This window comes from Stomoxys calcitrans, chromosome 1, assembly GCF_963082655.1.
Source record: "Stomoxys calcitrans chromosome 1, idStoCalc2.1, whole genome shotgun sequence".
In the NCBI taxonomy this organism is placed as follows: Eukaryota; Metazoa; Arthropoda; class Insecta; order Diptera; family Muscidae; genus Stomoxys; species Stomoxys calcitrans.
In genome coordinates, this window is record NC_081552.1 from 93,119,165 (window position 1) to 93,140,137 (window position 20,973).

General features: G+C 37.3%; 1 long non-coding RNA gene across 1 annotated transcript; it reads left to right on the plus strand.

The window, feature by feature from the left end:
* The first annotated feature begins 19,442 nt into the window (after positions 1–19,442).
* Positions 19,443–19,946, plus strand: LOC106092392 (uncharacterized). The gene is made up of 2 exons (XR_001222149.2): positions 19,443–19,571; positions 19,651–19,946. It is a non-coding gene; the product is annotated as an uncharacterized LOC106092392 (long non-coding RNA).
* The last annotated feature ends 1,027 nt before the right edge of the window (positions 19,947–20,973 follow it).

A 20,973-nucleotide genomic window follows, 5' to 3' on the forward strand; every position in this document is an offset into this window, starting at 1 on the left:
ATATATGTATAAAATTAATGCAGTAATCTTTAAAATTCGATTTTATGCTCCTGTATTGTTGCTACTAATTCTTTCGTTTAACAGCATTACCCCTTCTAGTGGTTTGTTGCACTGGGAATCTTACGTTCTGTGCGTTTTGGAATTTCTTTTTCTTTTTAACATGTGTTTTATAATAAATTTGTTTTGAATTTTGGTCTTTTAAATGAGAGTCGTCAATTTTCCTTCCTTCTATTTTCCTGAATTTCTGATAATTTTTGCCTCCTCTAGTCTCTTTGATATAATTGATGCCGTCTTCTAGAATTTTTTCTCCTATCCTTGATTCATTCAGTTTATTAATTACTTGTTCCTTTTTCTTTAGCATCCTATCATATATATCCGGGTATTGAGATTCATTAATCTTCCCTTGAATAAAATCAATTGGTTTTATATTTGTTGTACTATGTATAGTATGGTTGTAGAAACCATTTATTTGAATCATCTGTTCTTCTATAGAAATGTCAATTTTGCTTTGCTTGAGAATTCTTAAATGTTCATTGATAGTATTATGTAGCCTTTCAATATCGCTATTGCTATTATGATTTAAACTTGATGTAAAGTTAATTTCAATATTCTTTTCTTTTAAGAACTCCATCATTCCATGTGATTTCATTCCGAGTTCGTTATCTGTTACAATTTTTTCAATATTTCCATAAGAGCTTAAATATCTTAAGATGCATTTCCTAAATTCGGGGTCTGATCTATTGGTAACACGAGTTATAAGTGCTACTTTACTAAATTTGTCTATCATGGTAACAAATATACTTTTATTTATGGAATAAAATACATCCATATGGATAATTTCATGTGGTCTTCTAGGGGTTTCAGATATTTTATAAGGAACTAGATCTGGATTCCTTTCGTATTTTGACAGCATACAAACTTCACAATTGTTTATAAATTCCGATACTTTCTTATACAAATATGGGTAATAATATTTATCTTTAATTTCTTTGTAGTTTTCATTGCATCCTCTATGGTTATTTTTCAAATGTTCATTAGAGATTATCTCTTCTAAATACTCCTCGTCGAGGATATCAATTAATTTCTTGAGACATCTGACAATTTTTAGATTACTATAATCTTTAAATAAGATTGATTTTAATTTATTAAATATGTCATCATCTACAAATAGTGCGTTTGTTTTTTCGTGATCAAAATGATTTTCTATAATTGTTTTCAGGAAATCATCGTCAAATTCCTTTGCCTTTATTACTTTTCTTTTGTGGTTATGTATGACTGAGTTTCTAATTGATACAGCGCCTGATATTATTTTTTGAAATATAACTTGATTGTCATAAATATTTATTGGTTTTTGCAATTCCTTAATTGAATTTAGATTTTCATTATTGTTAAAATTTTGATTTGATGATATGGTATTATTAATTTCAATTCTACTAAGACAGTCTGCCACCTTATTTAGGTGTCCTTCTTTATAGTTTATTTCATAATCATACTCTCCTATTTGAAGTCTCCACCGCATTAATTTCGAATTTGGCTCTTTTAAGTTATTTAACCATATTAGTGGTTTGTGGTCAGTAAAAAGTTTAATTTTCCTGCCATAGACATATGGCCTAAATTGTTTTAAACACCATACAATTCCAAGACATTCTTTCTCAATGGTGGAATAGTTTATTTCGTGTTCATTCAAAGTTCGAGATACGTATGCAATCGGTTTATCGTTCTGCGATAGAACTCCTCCAATAGCAACATTGCTCGCATCCGTAGTAATTTCAAAAGGTAAACTGAAGTCGGGATAAACTAATATTGGAGCATGAACCAACTTTTCCTTCAAAATGTTAAATGCATCGATGTAATTTATATCTTTTATATCTAAAATCGAGTCCTTTTTCAAGTATTTAGTCATGGGTTTAGTAATGTGTGCATAATTTTTTATGAATCTTCTATAATAGCCCGTCATTCCCAAGAATCTTTTTATTTCCTTTTCAGTTCTAGGAATTTGTAATTTTCTTATAACTTCAATTTTAGCTTGGTTCGGGGACACGCCTTCTTCATTTACTGTATGACCCAAAAATTCGACTTCTTTCCTGAAAAATTCACATTTATCTAATTGAATTTTGAGCCTTGCATTTCTTAATTTGTTAAGCACTGATTTCAAATTTTTTACATGTTCTTCTAGTCCATTGGAAAATACAATAATATCATCCATATAAACCATACACTCCCTTTTCGAAACATTTTCCCTTAAAATATTATCTACCAATCGTTGAAAAGTGCTCGGTGCATTTTTCAACCCGAATGGCATTCTATTAAATTCATAATGGCCGTTATCTACTGAAAATGCAGTTTTTTGTCTGTCCTTTTCATGGACTTCGATTTGGTGAAAACCGCTTTTGAGGTCAAGAATAGAAAAATAATTTGATTTTCCTAACTTGTCTAATATATCTGTTATATTTGGAATCGGATAATTATCCTCAATGGTTTTATCATTTAATTTTCGATAGTCAATGACTAATCTAAATTTCTTCATGCCCGATGCATCTGATTTCTTTGGTACAACCCAAACAGGACTGTTGTATGGACTACTGCTCGGTGCAATAATTCCATTACTTAACATTTCCAAAATCTGTTTTTGGATTTCATCTTTGTATATATAAGGGTACCGATAAATTTTACTTCTTATTGGTATTTCATCAGTGGTATCTATAGTATGCTTAATTTCGTGGGTAAAAGTCAATTTTCCATTATCAGAAAGTAAAACCTTAAAATCCCTAATTAGTTTCTCCAATTCTAATCTCTCCTTAGAATTAAGGTGTTCGGTTCTAATTTTCTTTAGAACTGAATCAACATCTATAATTTCGCTATTGATTTTTCCACTAATATCATTAATATTATGAATTTCCGAAATTTCTTCATACGTCAAAATCACTCCTGTATCTAAAACAATAGGTTTATTTGATTTATTATTAATCTTTACACACACTTCTCCATTTTCACATTTATAAAGACCTTCATTGAGAATTATTCCATTACCCTGCATAATATTATTAATTAATACGTCTCCATTTTCTAAAGGAAGACATATTTTACAATCTTGCTCTCCCGGTGGAATAGTTATCTTTACTTTCGTCGTTATTTTCTCAGAAAGTAATGGCAGTTTTGAACCATTTAGAAGTAAATACATCCCTTCGTAATTTATAATCGCTTTATTTTTCAATAAAATGTCGTTGCCTATTAATCCTTCAAAATTATTATTAAAATTGTAAACATAAAATTCAAACATTTGATTTGGCAAATTAAATTCCCTGAAAGCCTTCACCACGGCTTTATGTGTAACTATATGTGAATTTTTTAAAGCTAACATTTCCTTTGGTCCTTTTAATTGTACTATTTTACTTTGATGAAAAACATTTGGATTCACTAAGGAGTTTGTGGCTCCTGTATCAATCAAAAATTTGCACTTGTTAATTACTATGTAGGTGAGTTCATTGGAGCTGTCTGACAAAAATTTCCAATATCCATTGGTGTTGGTCTATCACTATCATTTATTGGTTGATTAGTTGAATCACTGCTAACGGTGTTATTTTGAAACGGGTTGTTTCGATTATTACTATCATTCTGTCTCGGAATATAATTTTGATATTGATCCTGATATCTGGTATAATTTTGATTCTGATGTTGATTTTGTCTGTGTCTTTGATTTTGATATTTATAGTTTTGATTTTTATTAAAGTTCGTATTTTGATTCACGCTTTTATTTCTATTGTCATGAGTAGAATTTGTTTCGTTTTTATTTGGAATTGGATTAGGATTATAGAAAGCATAATTCGTATCGTAAAGTATTTTCATCGCATTCTCGATATTATTTGGATTTCTACAAATTATAATGGAACGCATTGGTTCAATTAATTTGTTTTTAAATACGTCCAATGCTACCCTTTTATTAGCTGCAATGAGAGCATTGTAGCCCGCTTCGTTTTGATGTAATGATCGAGTTTTCATGTTAAGTCTTCTGAGATAAGTTATTATCTCGTCATAAAAATTCTTTGCATTAGTTTTAAATTTAACTGATCTTAATTTATCATATAACTGTTCATCTGTTAATCTATCGCCAAAGTTGTTAATAAGGGTTTCTTTTAGCTCTGTCCATCTTGTAAGGTGATTGTTTATTTCGGAAATGTCCTTAGCCGGTCCACTTAGTTTTGACTTAATTATGTCTAAAAATATTCCCTTCGACAAGTCATCATAGGTTTCTAAAATTTGCGTAATTCTGTCAACTAAGTCAATAAAGGTGTAGAGTTCGCTAAAACTACCGTTATAAACCGGTAATTTTGATAAATACTTTATAGGGTCAACCGTGACTGCGTTAAGTGCCATTTTACTATTATTTAAATTTTTTTTGTCTAAATTAAAACTTTTTTCTTTGCTGATTTTTTTTTTATCAGAAACAATTTTTTTTTTTTTTAGCGTAAAATTTTCACAATTTTTTTTTCACAATTTCTTAATATTCACTATTATTTTCTTATTAGTTACCATAAATTAGAGTTATCAGAAACAATTTTTTTTTTAGCGTAAATTTTTCACAATTTTTTTTTTCACAATTTCTTAATATTCAATATTATTTTCTTATTAGTTACCATAAATTAGAGCTGGTATGTTTCTCCCTCTTTCTTCCTTTATCCGTCGTATGGTTTTTCCTGCTGCCCGGACAAAACCTTTTCCTGGATTCCGAAAGTAAATCCTTTTCGAGGATTTATGTTTTCATCCTTTTTCTTCCTTTATCCGTCGTATGGTTTTTCCTGTTGCCCGGACAAAACCTTTTCCTGGATTCCGAAAGTAAATCCTTTTCGAGGATTTATGTTTTCATCCTTTTCCTGGATGGTGTTGAGTCGTGGATACCTTGTAGGATCCTACCGACTGCGCCAGTTTTAGATACAAACTTCTCTTGTGTAAGTTTCAAGTCTATCTGAATCTTTATTTCAAATTTTCCTTAACGCTAGCTTAATAAATAAATGTTTACAATTAGCTGATGAATTCTTCATAGTATATGTTTTCATTATGGCTCGCTATGGGTGGTCAAATGATATTTGCATTGATCTCTGTTTCTCTGTGGCTGGTTGGGGTAAATGGATTTTGTATATACAAAATCCATTTGCGACAATTTCGTTGATCATGGATTTTTGCTAATGCTGCAAAAATCCATAGTCATAATGAATTAAAATTCTGCGGACAGCGTGGGTGGCCCTGTAACTTTGAGACCCTACATCCTGGTGGAGCTAGCCAGGACAATTTTACATCATAACATGCCACAGCTTGTGATTCCCGCAGATTTATACTAAACAATATTCCAGATTGGAATGAAAAATAGCGCGTAACATATATGGCGCCCAACGAAAATACATTTATGTATGTATTTTTCATCATTTTTGAAAATTGAGATTTTACCGTTTAGACGAATTTCTTTTTATAGAATTTTAAGTTGGATTTTGATCTGACTAGAACATGAGCCACTGTAAAAGTCATACCATTGTGAAGGGTTTTATTTTACTATCGATTGCAAAGGTTTTTATTATTGGTAAGGCGTTGCTACTGGATGTACTATGTATACATAAACGGTGCGATTTGACTATTTGATGATATTTGCATTTTTGTAAGCGAGACTGATCGAGATGTGGATTACACATTGGCTACTCATCATGGTATATATTGGCGAACTAGAAGTCCAGACTGACACGCAGGAGTTGTCAGGCCTTTGTTGCGTTAGGGAACCAGTTTACCCGGAACATTGTGTTCGTTCTATTGAGTTCAGACTTGTCTGGATTTTAGGGCTTCGGACATAGGCGAACCAGGCAGGGCGTACACAGGGCTAATGGCAGGTGCTGTTGCACATCTGCATTTTCGATCAGAGATTTTTTTTTGATATTCTGAGTCATCCATAGGGGAAGTTTCTTTATTGTAAGGAATAAGATGAGCCAGAGCTACGAGGAAGAGTCAGAGCATTCATTTAATGCCTATGTGCTTCCTAGATATTATGACCAAACTTTCATGAAAGGTGAACTACCCACATTCCTCTTAGCATAACATAAACAAAGTTGAATACTATCTTTTTTTTATATATCTATATACCGCATATATATATATATATATATTATATATATATATATACTATTTACCGCATAATAATTTTGGTTGTATTGAACACGTTATGAGTAGACCTGAAACTCGTTCATCGGCATCGCGACTGAATACATCATTACGGACAAGTAGGGGAAGAGGATCTCCGGCATCTCGTGGTCTGAGGAGATCTATGAGCACAGGGGGATTGGCACAGTCTAAGACCAAGTTAGGAAGTTCTTCGAATACTGGGGGAAGGTCGAAGAGTGATTTACCCTGCATAGACCGGATATCTGGGTTGGCAACGGTTCCACCACGACAGGGTGCAACTGTTTCTATACAGCCACGTGGCGAAATATTTTCTGAATCTTTGTCTCAATCGGAGGACTTTCAAAGGGAGTCGCAAATGGAAGAAGAGGCTCGAGACGACTGTGTTCCACTGGCGTCAGGTGGACATACGGCCAACAACGATGATGCGTCCACACGATCATTGATACTTTACTTCCGGGAAGTTATGAGGGAGACCCAGGAAGAGTTCAGAAGGGAACTAGGCAGTATCAGAGATTCGATTAATAGGACACCGGCCTCTAGGTCCACGCCAGCGGCATCTGATATGCATAATACGGCAAGGAGCACTCCACAGGAGCAGTCTTCGAATTTGAGTTTAAGTTTCCCTAAGAATCTCAAGGATTGGAATGTATCTTATGATGGGACAGGGAGCGTGGCAGATTTTTTATTCAAAGTAGATACATTGACTGAGCGTTCGAGATGTCCTCACGATTACTTGATGGCTAACTTCCAGGTCTTTCTTTCGGGCAAGGCCGATGACTGGTATTGGTTCTATACGAGACAGAACCCAGACTTGACGTACCCTACTCTGAAGATCGCTATGACCAGAGAGTTTGGCACACTTGAGAGTGACCATGAGGTTATATTACGGATCTCAACTAGACGACAGCATGCCAAGGAGAGCTTTGACGACTATCATGCTGTTGTTGTTCACATGAATCAAAGACTGAAGACTCCTATGACTGACTCGTCGATGATTGAGATCATGAAGAAGAACGTTTACCCTGATCTCAGAACGATGCTTTTCATATCGGATCCAAAGGACCTGGGCGAACTTCGAGACCTTGCTAGGAAAGCTGAGAAGGTATTGCAGGAGAATAGGTCTCAGATGACACATGCGGCGCCACGTGCACGACAGGTGAATGAGATTCGTGTAGAGTCCGATTCGGAGGAGTATGAGGAGGAACCAGATCCTCAAGTCGAGGCGTTGAGGGTGACTCGTTTGAGGAATGATTATTCCGGAATTAAGTGCTGGAATTGCCTACAGATGGGGCACAGCTATATATATTGCCCAGATGAACCCAGACATACATTCTGCTTCAAGTGCGGACAAAGAGGTGTCACTACACCTAAGTGTGACAACTCCCATTCGGAAAACAGACGTCGGAGAGAGAGGTTAACCGGGGACCCTCGTTCTGTTTCCCAGATCCCGAGTCGCGATTGACATTGGAAGAAAGCCTCTCACAGGGAAGCTTTCCCTCCACAGTAACCAATCATGTCAAGCCATCACGCCGAGTTATTAAATGTCGAGAGAGGTACAGGAAGAGGTGCCGATACCGTGCTGCAGTAGAGACTTCGCTTTTGTCGAATTCGGACGACGGCAGACCTTATGCAAGGGTTACGATTTGTGAAACAGAATTTCTATGCTTATTGGATTCTGGGGCGAATGTTTCCGTTTTGGGTCATGGTAGTGAGGATTTTATTTCGAGTCATGGTGTGAAGTTGAATCGGTTCAGGTCAAAGATTTCTAGTGCTAATGGTTCGATGGATCATGTTTTGGGCTACTGCTCGCTTCCTGTGACATTCAAAGATGTTACCAAGACCTTGGTATTTTACGTAGTACCAACCCTTTCCCAGAGGTGCTATTTAGGTGTGGATTTTTGGAGGGAATATGCTCTCGCACCGCACATTGTACCAAGCGTGATGAGTTTGGAGAAGGGTGATGGTACTGACCTTCTTTTTCATGATCTTCGACCTGAACAGAAGCTGAAACTAGATTCTGTCATTTCACTGATGCCGTCTTTTGAGAAGTTGGGACTGGGGCGTACCGGTCTTATTGAGCACCACATTGATACTGGCGACGCTGTCCCAGTGAGGTCTAGACACTACCCTCTGTCTCCACCGAGGCAGGCCGAGGTCTACAGTGAGTTGGATCGTCTGTTGGCTCTTGGCGTTATCGAAGAGTCTAACTCGCCGTGGTGCAGTCCAATAGTGACGGTGCGAAAACCAGGTAAAATCAGACTCTGCCTCGACTGCCGAAAGTTGAACGCTCTCACTAAAAGGGACTCGTACCCTCTACCCCACATAAATGGCCTGTTGAGCAGGCTACAGGATACGCACTACATAACAGGGATCGACCTGAAGGATGCGTATTTTCAAATAGGGCTATCCGAAACTTCGAAGGAAAAGACCGCTTTTGCTGTCCCCGGACGCCCCCTGTACCAGTACAGGGTCATGCCTTTTGGGGTATGTAACGGTCCACAGACGATGAGTCGTCTTATGGACAGGACAATTCCTTCGAAGTTGCGTGACCGGGTCTTTATATATTTGGACGATCTCCTGGTATGTAGTCCGGATTTTGATAGCCACGTCACTCTGTTGGGCGAGGTGGCTCAGTACCTTAGGGTTGCGGGTCTGACTATAAATGTGGGTAAGAGCAAGTTCTGCCAAAGGGAGATAAAATACCTCGGCTATCGGATTGGCGGGGGTGCCCTGAAAGTCGATCCCGATAAGGTCAAGGCAATTGTGGAGTTTCCTTTGCCAAGGACGCCACGTCAGGTGCGACGGTTTGTTGGCATGGCAAACTGGTACCGCTCATTCATAGACAACTTCTCCGACCTATCGGGACCCTTGACGGACTCTTTACGGAAATCGAATACACCATTTCGACTTTCTTCAAGTGCGCTTGAATCCTTCTCGAGATTAAAGCAGGCGCTATCCAGTGCACCAGTCCTGGCCCAGCCGGACTTCAACCGGGAATTCGTGGTACAGTGTGATGCCTCGTGTGTCGGTGTTGGTGGGGTCCTGTACCAGGTGGATGATCAGGGACAGGAGCACCCAATTTCGTACGTATCGCAAAAGCTGAATGAGGCTCAGCGCAATTATACGGTTACGGAATTGGAGTGCCTGGCGGCCATAACCTGTGTTCAAAGATTCAGACCCTATATTGAAGGCCTTCCTTTCAAGATTGTGACAGACCATGCCAGTCTTAAATGGCTCATGGCTCAAAAGGAACTATCTGGGAGGTTGGCCAGATGGAGCCTGAAGTTGCAGGCCTTTGATTTTAGGATGGAGCACAGGAAGGGATCTTTGAACGTGGTGCCTGACGCCCTATCAAGGGTTGACGTGGATGAGCTCGAGTTGAACCAGGTGCCCTTGGAAGTCGATCTTACTTCCCCTGAATTTAATAGTCCGGAATATGACACCTTGAGGAGGAAAATAGTCGGAAGTGGCGATACATTACCTGATTTACGAATTTGTGATGGCATTGTTCATAAGCGCGTGGAGTTTCGGAATGGAATGGAAGAGGAGGAATCGTTATGGCGGATCTGGATACCTAGAAGTCTAGTTAACAGTATTATAGAACTCGCTCACTCGGAAGGGTGTCATGGAGGATACGCCAAGACCTTATTTCGGCTTAGGCAAAAGTTTTTCTGGCCAAGGATGTCTAGTGACGTTAAGGAGTTCATAAGGAATTGCGATGAATGCAAGATGATAAAGCCGAATAACCGCATCACCAGACCCCCAATGGGAGAACAGTTTAGGACGCTCAGACCCTTCCAGAGGCTATACTGCGATTTTCTGGGCCCCTACCCCTGCAGTAAATCGAGGAATTGCCAACTGTTTATAGCGGTTGATCACTTTACGAAATTTCTATTCCTTAAGCCCATGAAGTCTGCCACGTCCATAGGGGTCATTGATTACTTACACAACGAACTTTTTTGCACATTCGGAATTCCTCAGTACATCCATACTGATAACGCGAAACAATTTACGTCAAAGGAAATGCGGGAGTTCTTCGCAACTTATGGTATTCGCCACATTACAACAGGATTTTATTCGCCTCAGGCTAACGCCGCAGAAAGAGCCAATAGGGAAATCATTTCCAAAATCAGATACTTCTTACGGGACGAAACTAATCATTTGAACTGGGATAGAGATATACCCAGGATACTCACAGTTCTTCGAAGCGATGTACATTCTGGCATTGGAACCGCACCATATCGGGCTGTCTTCGGGCAGAACATGATACTTCATGGGTCGACCTATGATGTTTTGGAAAAGCTAGATATGCTAAACGATGGCACTATAGTTGAACATGCGGACCGCCTACAAGCCATAAGAGATAAGATATCGCACAACCTTGATGTGGCACACGAGAAGGCATCGAAGATCTATAATACCAGGACGCGACACGTGAATTTCGTGAGTGGTCAAGAGGTGTTTCGAAAAAACCACTCTCAGAGTAACTTCGGAAAAGGCCTAAACGCAAAGTTTAATCCGAAATTCGTGAAATGTAGAATACGAAGGAGGATCGGTAACGCATTGTATGATATTGAGGACCTTCGCGGAAATTATATTGGAAAGTACCATGCGTCTGATTTGCGAGCATGAACATAGTAGACGAAACGGTGCAGGTGTCGTATGGTGTTTGCCCGGCTGCGTGGGTCGAGCCACACGATAGGGCGTTATGGGATCCTGCCTGTTCGCTTAGCGATTATAAATCTCAAGACGAAGCAGTTTTGAAACGGATCATTACTGACCCCTTTTATGCTGTACGATACGGCCATTTGTGCTTACAATACGACACGGCGATCAATGTCTTTGTTAATAAGGATCGATGGTAATTAGGGAAATTTTTATTTTTTTTGGAGGTGATCTGGTAACCCTGCCTGATAGTTGACAGTACACTAACACTCTTGCACCAAGTTATTTTGCAGTCAAGGCATTTCGACATTCCGAAAAGAGTTTTCAAAGAGACCAGAACAAGACTTGCAATACCAAGAGTGGTGGGCAGTGAATGAAAATTAAACATTACCCTGGTTACAAAAGATTTTTTTTTATAAACGGAACATAAATTGTTCATTGGTAAGCATGATTGAATATGAGCTGACCCTGTGAAGAGAATTTAATTAAAGACCTTTAATTATCTTCTCCATTGACTTCTATAGGCGATTGGATTTTCTTGCACACATACACCTGTGTTGCGGCAATTATTTTACGACCGTGGAGTTGAGAAATTTTACGCAGTGAGGTGAACGTTGACCAGAGGGGTTTCTGATAACTTCATCGGCCTCCTGGTGCGGATTTTTTTTTGCTGGGAAACTGTGTCGGCTGCCACCACTAAGGTGTTTCTGGGGGCGACCGAAATTATCATCGGTCTTTGTGTTATACACGACTACACAAGACATAGACGTGATAGGTGCCCAGCTACTCCATAATTTTACCATTTCATCTTGGTAAGTGCAATTGCACTAAATCATATCACTGCCGCAGCCTGTTACTCCAACAGGCGTTGAATTTGTCGCTGAGAAGAGTCTGCTTAGGGGAAGAGAAAGGAGCCCTAAGTCGCCATAGGCGCACATTGTCTTTTTGGATTTGTCAAATCGTATTGGGAGTTGCGGCTGCCCATACGTCCCAGCTTTTGAGCTCCCAAGCTCGTCAAATTGGAAATATTTTTCGGTGATGTATACATGAAATTGAAGCACATGTAGTAAAAGTAGTATATAAGTACTCATAGGCATATACATAATCCATATACATACTAAGTTTTTTTTTTTTTTTTCTTTTTCCTTCATTTCTCATCATAACGGTACTAAACATTGATCTTTAAACAACACATACATACCCATAGTGAATTTGAGTGTAAAGTAAATCACCAATAAATGAAATGGGTGCATAACATGTATATGTGTATGTATGTGTGAGAAACATTTTTACATTTAACTTAAATTTTGGACTTAAGAGAATACATTCTTGGTGGTGTAAAGACTGATAGGTGTCATACCGGTTTTTTTTTTGTTATTGTTGTTTTCCCATCCACACTTTTACAATGCAATAGCCAAAATGATAACGGTTAGTTTCTGATTTTAGTATTCTGGATTATTGAGCTCTATCATCCACGACAATAATTTTTTTTTTTTTCCTTTCTCCCTGGACATAAATGAAATAGCAATAGCAAAAATAAATTGAGACATTTATTTTATTTTTTTTTTCCCAACATAATGCAGACATCTAACGGTCTCTAAAGCTTTTTATTTTTGGTGTTTCTCCAAAGAACGTTTTATTTTAAACTAGGATGAATTAATAAATTCATCATGTATTTTCTTAGTGTCATTCATTCAAATTATACTTGAACAAAATAGGCTTAGTATAAAAATTTAATTATATTTTTGTTTTGTTTTGATACTTAAGATTTATGATGGCTATGCCAAAATATACCGAATTTAATATGAATTGCTAAGTTCGCTTTCTTTAAGAGAAATGTGGGGCAAGGCTCATCTTTAGTTTTAGAAGCTGGTCATAATAGGGACATTGGGTGGAATAAGGGTATTTTCAATGTCAAAAGGCGACAGGGTGGGGACATTGTACCTCGGTATGTCACTACATCTGGACATACCAAACACATTCACAGGTAAGACTAATACAGTGGCTCAAGGAAAAACAACGTGTAAGTTTTTGAAAGTCGATGATCTTTATTAACTTTTGATGGCATGAAACGTTAAGAAAAAAATATGTTCGCGCGTGAAATTACGGGTTGAGACCCTACATCCTGGTGGAGCTAGCCAGGGCAATTTTACATCATAACATGCCACAGCTTGTGATTCCCGCAGATTTATACTAAACAATATTCCAGATTGGAATGAAAAATAGCGCGTAACACTCTTTCTAATTTATTTCTTTTCCAAATAAAGATTTCCCTGACTGGGATTTGAACAGCCAACCTTACTATTGTGAGGCGTATGCTATTCCTCTGTGCTACCGGCCTTTCTTCATTACAGAAGGCTAATTTAACATACATTCTCTTGTTTGGGGTTTTTTGAGTTAGCGTCCAAAACAACAACAAAAAATCTATTTTTAAATTTGTAGCAGTTGATTATGAGAAACTAATTAGCGAAACATGAATGATAGAATTCCGACAGTAATGTATTTTGTTGTTGTAAATCTTGAAATCTCTACAAACTATCATACAAAAGGTCCTAAAAAGTGACTATTCTGGGAGGGAGTGAGAAAGTCACTTCCAAATGTTTGGAGGGTAAGCAGCTGATAAATTGGTCGGTGTCATATCAATCTTTATATGCAAATGGCAACATTTTGGCCAAAGAAAACAAAAAAAATAAATGTGGTAACCTTGTCAAACCATCAAAAGAACGATTTAGGGAAATTTTTCCCCCAAAAAAAAACGCAGTACCAGCCTTTATATGTCACCTGTTTCGATTATCCACGAATCTTTTAACAACGACTCAAACCACAACAATATGCCTCAGTTCTATCTTAAAGCCTCTCCTGGTTCACACAGAGGAGGACAAATGAAAAAAAAAATTATTTTATTATGCTATACACGAAATATTGGGTTGCCCAAAAAGTAATTACGGATTTTTTTTAAAAGAAAGTAAATGCATTTTTAATAATACTTAGAATGAACTTTAATCGAATATACTTTTTTTACACTTTTTTTCTAAAGCAAGCTAAAAGTTACAGCTGATAACTGACAGAAGAAAGAATGCAATTACAGAGTTACAAGCTGTGAAAAAATTTGTCAACGCCGACTATATGAAAAATCCGCAATTACTTTTTGGGCAACCCAATAGTTTATATACATATGTAAAATATATATAAAAGTAATACTCACATCATTAGCTTTGTACAGAATGGAACTTATGTACCTGTTAAAACAATTATATCGTATCATTATATTAATATTTTTTTTAACAATTTAATACTTACATGAAATCCTCTGTGATAAAAATGTGTTTTCACTTTCATTCAATGACCTTATAATTACGGTTTATATGTTTACTACATCAATGTTACAGTTAAAAGTCCGTTTTGTTATCTATTTTTAAGTTTTTTGGTAGTATTAGTTGGTTATTTATTTTTTAACAGACAAATTGCTCTGCATACAACCGTAAAGGTCGCGAGGAAGCCTTGTCTCCTTCGTTCCCTTAGTGTTTCTAAAGGCCTGGTTATGCTCTCATAAATGTAGAAAAAATGTATCGTAAATGTAAAGATGCATAGCATTTAACATTATAGACGAAACAATTTTATTAACAAAAAGACTTGAAGGTAAAAGGGGTCTTGAGAGGGCATCTAATAAAGAGGAGATGGGTCGACATCTACCGCTACGTGACAGAGCTATCAACGCGAACTTCGGAGATAATGAAGTCAGAAGGCGGGTAATAAGGGGAACGCGTCAAAGTGTGGGGTACAGTGGGGATTTGCTTTCCCGGGAGGGAGAAAAGGGAAGCGAATCCTGTGTTTGACGAGAATTATACCTCGGTTGTTGTGGCCACATTTTCATGTGAAGGTGGCGATCCTCTTCAAACTCCTGTGTGAGCAAGCTCGTTCCAGTCAAAGGACCGATTGCCGAGGGAACGAGATGGCCATTGGTGATTTAAAGGTATCACATAGGGCAGATTCGGCCCATGCTCCGACACACAAAATATCGGTACGTCGGTGAGACAGTTTTCGAAAACAATATACATATGTGGCGGCCCTCAAGGCCATGGGTTATGGGACAGTGAGGTCGAAGTTCTTGGCTGAATGCGTGGAAACCCTAAATAAGCTTCAGTTTCACGACATAGTGCTAACATGGATTAGCGCATACGACTGCGCCCTACTCTTTGCTTGTAATTTTTTTATCACATATTTTTTTATTTTCTTTTCACCACAGGTCGGATTGGCCACAGAGTGAACTCACCTTTTCATGGTGGGCTACCCATGCAACCTAAACTATTAACAATTCCACAGAGAAATTATAGAATAGGAGAAAAGCAGTTTTCTAAATGTAATATTTGGGTTTGAAATTTGTTCAAACTTCAAATTTTGTCAGCTGACAAGAAAACGGAACAAAAACAGTATACATATATGGCGGCCCTCAAGGCTATGGGTTAAAGGGCAGTGAGGTCGAAGTTCTTGGCTGAATGTGTGGAAACCCTGAATAAACTCCAGTTTCACGACATAGTGCTAACATAGATTAGCGCATACGACGGTGCCGTATTGACGCTTACCCCCTACTCTTTTCTTGTAATTTTTTTATCACATATTTTTTTATTTTCTTTTCACCATAGGTCGGATTGGCCACCGAGTGAACTCACCTTTTCATGGTGGGCTACCCATTCAACCTAAACTATTAACAATTCCACAGAGAAATCATAGAATAGGAGAAAAGCAGTTTTCTAAATGTAATATTTGGTTTTGAAATTTGTTCAAACTTCAAATTTTGTCAGCTGACAAAAAGAGGGAACGTAAAATTTTGATTTAACTGAATTCTATTGTACTTTCCGGTTATCGTCGACAGACGTTCGGTAATCACTTGAATGTGTATTCATAGGCCAAAATAAAACAGCTGACACGTTTTCTTACATTTAAACCATGTTTCCACTTAAAGCAAATCTAAATTCGCGACGAGATTTCGGAAATCTCGTGTTTTGCAAAAAGGTTTCCCATACATTTTCAATGCGAGCAAATCTACTTATTTGAGAAGATTTGCAGCAAATCTCCTTCCAAATTCAGATGCAACACTGCGTTTGCTTGAATACAGGTTATTATTAGGATTTTTGGGAAGCTCTTTTTCTAAACATCTGACAATTTCTTATTGAAAGTATAAAATTGAGTAGTTATTTAATAAAATCGTTTCACAAACTTAATTGCTGAACGCAAAGTATAAGCTGAACACAATGAAAATGCTAATCACAATAAAAACGCTGTCAAAAACGACAAATAAAAACCGCATAAATCGTAGTGGAAACGGGTTTTGGGGATTATATCAAGTCAAGTGGATTTGGGCTCTAGTGGAAACATGGTTTTACAGCATGGCGAAACAATAGGTCTGTTCGTGTACTTTTCCAGTAAACATGTGCAGAGAGTAAGAGCCATTTTACTCTCTTTCCAACATTTGCAAGCAAAAGTACGAGAACGAAAATTTGCAGAAAAACTGCTGATTTTTGTTTTGGTTCGTTTTTATTTGCTTGCTTAAGAAAACAACTGTTTTAAAATAAAAAAATGCTGGCGATACTTGGGAGTTATTATCTTAGATAAACGTCAATTTATTAACGCGAGAGTGATAAGGCTAGAAGAGGCAAAGAGCGTAAGAAAGAAGAATAGTTGGCATTAAGAGCCCTATTCGGGATGACGAGTGACTAAATTTAAAGACAACATGTTTGAATTGCTTACGATATTTCGTTTTTCCTTTTAACTTTCGGTTCCAAAGAAACAAAGCAAAATACGAAAAAATGTTCGAACGAATGTTCCAATCAAAACAGAAAAACACGAAAATGTTGCAACCCTCAATGTGAATCCATGGAAAATTTTGTGTCTTTACCGCGAGTTTTTTTCTATTATATTCTCTTCTACTTCTTACCCTCTTTGAGAAGGGGAGCCATTCGTCGTTTCCGTGATCTCCGTACCGCTGGATAGCCATCACAATTAACCGTGCACGAAATTACGAATGTCATACGTGCCGCCAAGTCGCGCAAGGCTCTGGTTCCAGACGGAATCTTTACACTGATGCTGAAGAATCTGGATCTACCTGGAGTCGAGTGTCTTACAACTGTCCTCAGCCTGTCTGAACACTATTATAGTACCCGATGTTCGGAAGATGGGCAGTGTGATCCCGCTATAACTCCATTGGGCGAGTTTTATGTGCCTGAACACACACATTTTTTAATCTAATTAGTGTCTCGGTACGGGAGAAAACGTGCCACTTGGCGATATATACCCATGAGTGACTAAATAGGGACTAAAAAAAGTGTAAATTTCGATTATCAACGTCATTTATAAAAATAATTTTTTATTTGCCAAATGTTTTTTTTACCTTTTAGAGTGAGGCTAATTTTTATGTCTCTTTCTAATTTATTTCTTTTCCAAATAAAGATTTCCCTGACTGGGATTTGAACAGCCAACCTTACTATTGTGAGGCGTATGCTATCCTTCTGTGCTACCGGCCTTTCTTCATTACAGAAGGCTAATTTAACATACATTCTCTTGTTTGGGGTTTTTTGAGTTAGCGTCCAAAACAACAACAAAAAATCTATTTTTAAATTTGTAGCAGTTGATTATGAGAAACTAATTAGCGAAACATGAATGATAGAATTCCGACAGTAATGTATTTTGTTGTTGTAAATCTTGAAATCTCTACAAACTATCATACAAAAGGTCCTAAAAAGTGACTATTCTGGGAGGGAGTGAGAAAGTCACTTCCAAATGTTTGGAGGGTAAGCAGCTGATAAATTGGTCGGTGTCATATCAATCTTTATATGCAAATGGCAACATTTTGGCCAAAGAAAACAAAAAAAATAAATGTGGTAACCTTGTCAAACCATCAAAAGAACGATTTAGGGAAATTTTTCCCCCAAAAAAAAACGCAGTACCAGCCTTTATATGTCACCTGTTTCGATTATCCACGAATCTTTTAACAACGACTCAAACCACAACAATATGCCTCAGTTCTATCTTAAAGCCTCTCCTGGTTCACACAGAGGAGGACAAATGAAAAAAAAAATTATTTTATTATGCTATACACGAAATATTGGGTTGCCCAAAAAGTAATTGCGGATTTTTTTTAAAAGAAAGTAAATGCATTTTTAATAATACTTAGAATGAACTTTAATCGAATATACTTTTTTTACACTTTTTTTCTAAAGCAAGCTAAAAGTTACAGCTGATAACTGACAGAAGAAAGAATGCAATTACAGAGTTACAAGCTGTGAAAAAATTTGTCAACGCCGACTATATGAAAAATCCGCAATTACTTTTTGGGCAACCCAATAGTTTATATACATATGTAAAATATATATAAAAGTAATACTCACATCATTAGCTTTGTACAGAATGGAACTTATGTACCTGTTAAAACAATTATATCGTATCATTATATTAATATTTTTTTTTAACAATTTAATACTTACATGAAATCCTCTGTGATAAAAATGTGTTTTCACTTTCATTCAATGACCTTATAATTACGGTTTATATGTTTACTACATCAATGTTACAGTTAAAAGTCCGTTTTGTTATCTATTTTTAAGTTTTTTGGTAGTATTAGTTGGTTATTTATTTTTTAACAGACAAATTGCTCTGCATACAACCGTAAAGGTCGCGAGGAAGCCTTGTCTCCTTCGTTCCCTTAGTGTTTCTAAAGGCCTGGTTATGCTCTCATAAATGTAGAAAAAATGTATCGTAAATGTAAAGATGCATAGCATTTAACATTATAGACGAAACAATTTTATTAACAAAAAGACTTGAAGGTAAAAGGGGTCTTGAGAGGGCATCTAATAAAGAGGAGATGGGTCGACATCTACCGCTACGTGACAGAGCTATCAACGCGAACTTCGGAGATAATGAAGTCAGAAGGCGGGTAATAAGGGGAACGCGTCAAAGGGTGGGGTACACTGGGGATTTGCTTTCCCGGGAGGGAGAAATGGGAAGCGAATCCTGTGTTTGACGAGAATTATACCTCGGTTGTTGTGGCCACATTTTCATGTGAAGGTGGCGATCCTCTTCAAACTCCTGTGTGAGCAAGCTCGTTCCAGTCAAAGGACCGATTGCCGAGGGAACGAGATGGCCATTGGTGATTTAAAGGTATCACATAGGGCAGATTCGGCCCATGCTCCGACACACAAAATATCGGTACGTCGGTGAGACAGTTTTCGAAAACAATATACATATGTGGCGGCCCTCAAGGCCATGGGTTATGGGACAGTGAGGTCGAAGTTCTTGGCTGAATGCGTGGAAACCCTAAATAAGCTTCAGTTTCACGACATAGTGCTAACATGGATTAGCGCATACGACTGCGCCCTACTCTTTGCTTGTAATTTTTTTATCACATATTTTTTTATTTTCTTTTCACCACAGGTCGGATTGGCCACAGAGTGAACTCACCTTTTCATGGTGGGCTACCCATGCAACCTAAACTATTAACAATTCCACAGAGAAATTATAGAATAGGAGAAAGCAGTTTTCTAAATGTAATATTTGGGTTTGAAATTTGTTCAAACTTCAAATTTTGTCAGCTGACAAGAAAACGGAACAAAAACAGTATACATATATGGCGGCCCTCAAGGCTATGGGTTAAAGGGCAGTGAGGTCGAAGTTCTTGGCTGAATGTGTGGAAACCCTGAATAAACTCCAGTTTCACGACATAGTGCTAACATGGATTAGCGCATACGACGGTGCCGTATTGACGCTTACCCCCTACTCTTTTCTTGTAATTTTTTTATCACATATTTTTTTATTTTCTTTTCACCATAGGTCGGATTGGCCACCGAGTGAACTCACCTTTTCATGGTGGGCTACCCATTCAACCTAAACTATTAACAATTCCACAGAGAAATCATAGAATAGGAGAAAAGCAGTTTTCTAAATGTAATATTTGGTTTTGAAATTTGTTCAAACTTCAAATTTTGTCAGCTGACAAAAAAAGGGAACGTAAAATTTTGATTTAACTGAATTCTATTGTACTTTCCGGTTATCGTCGACAGACGTTCGGTAATCACTTGAATGTGTATTCATAGGCCAAAATAAAACAGCTGACACGTTTTCTTACATTTAAACCATGTTTCCACTTAAAGCAAATCTAAATTCGCGACGAGATTTCGGAAATCTCGTGTTTTGCAAAAAGGTTTCCCATACATTTTCAATGCGAGCAAATCTACTTATTTGAGAAGATTTGCAGCAAATCTCCTTCCAAATTCAGATGCAACACTGCGTTTGCTTGAATACAGGTTATTATTAGGATTTTTGGGAAGCTCTTTTTCTAAACATCTGACAATTTCTTATTGAAAGTATAAAATTGAGTAGTTATTTAATAAAATCGTTTCACAAACTTAATTGCTGAACGCAAAGTATAAGCTGAACACAATGAAAATGCTAATCACAATAAAAACGCTGTCAAAAACGACAAATAAAAACCGCATAAATCGTAGTGGAAACGGGTTTTGGGGATTATATCAAGTCAAGTGGATTTGGGCTCTAGTGGAAACATGGTTTTACAGCATGGCGAAACAATAGGTCTGTTCGTGTACTTTTCCAGTAAACATGTGCAGAGAGTAAGAGCCATTTTACTCTCTTTCCAACATTTGCAAGCAAAAGTACGAGAACGAAAATTTGCAGAAAAACTGCTGATTTTTGTTTTGGTTCGTTTTTATTTGCTTGCTTAAGAAAACAACTGTTTTAAAATAAAAAAATGCTGGCGATACTTGGGAGTTATTATCTTAGATAAACGTCAATTTATTAACGCGAGAGTGATAAGGCTAGAAGAGGCAAAGAGCGTAAGAAAGAAGAATAGTTGGCATTAAGAGCCCTATTCGGGATGACGAGTGACTAAATTTAAAGACAACATGTTTGAATTGCTTACGATATTTCGTTTTTCCTTTTAACTTTCGGTTCCAAAGAAACAAAGCAAAATACGAAAAAATGTTCGAACGAATGTTCCAATCAAAACAGAAAAACACGAAAATGTTGCAACCCTCAATGTGAATCCATGGAAAATTTTGTGTCTTTACCGCGAGTTTTTTTCTATTATATTCTCTTCTACTTCTTACCCTCTTTGAGAAGGGGAGCCATTCGTCGTTT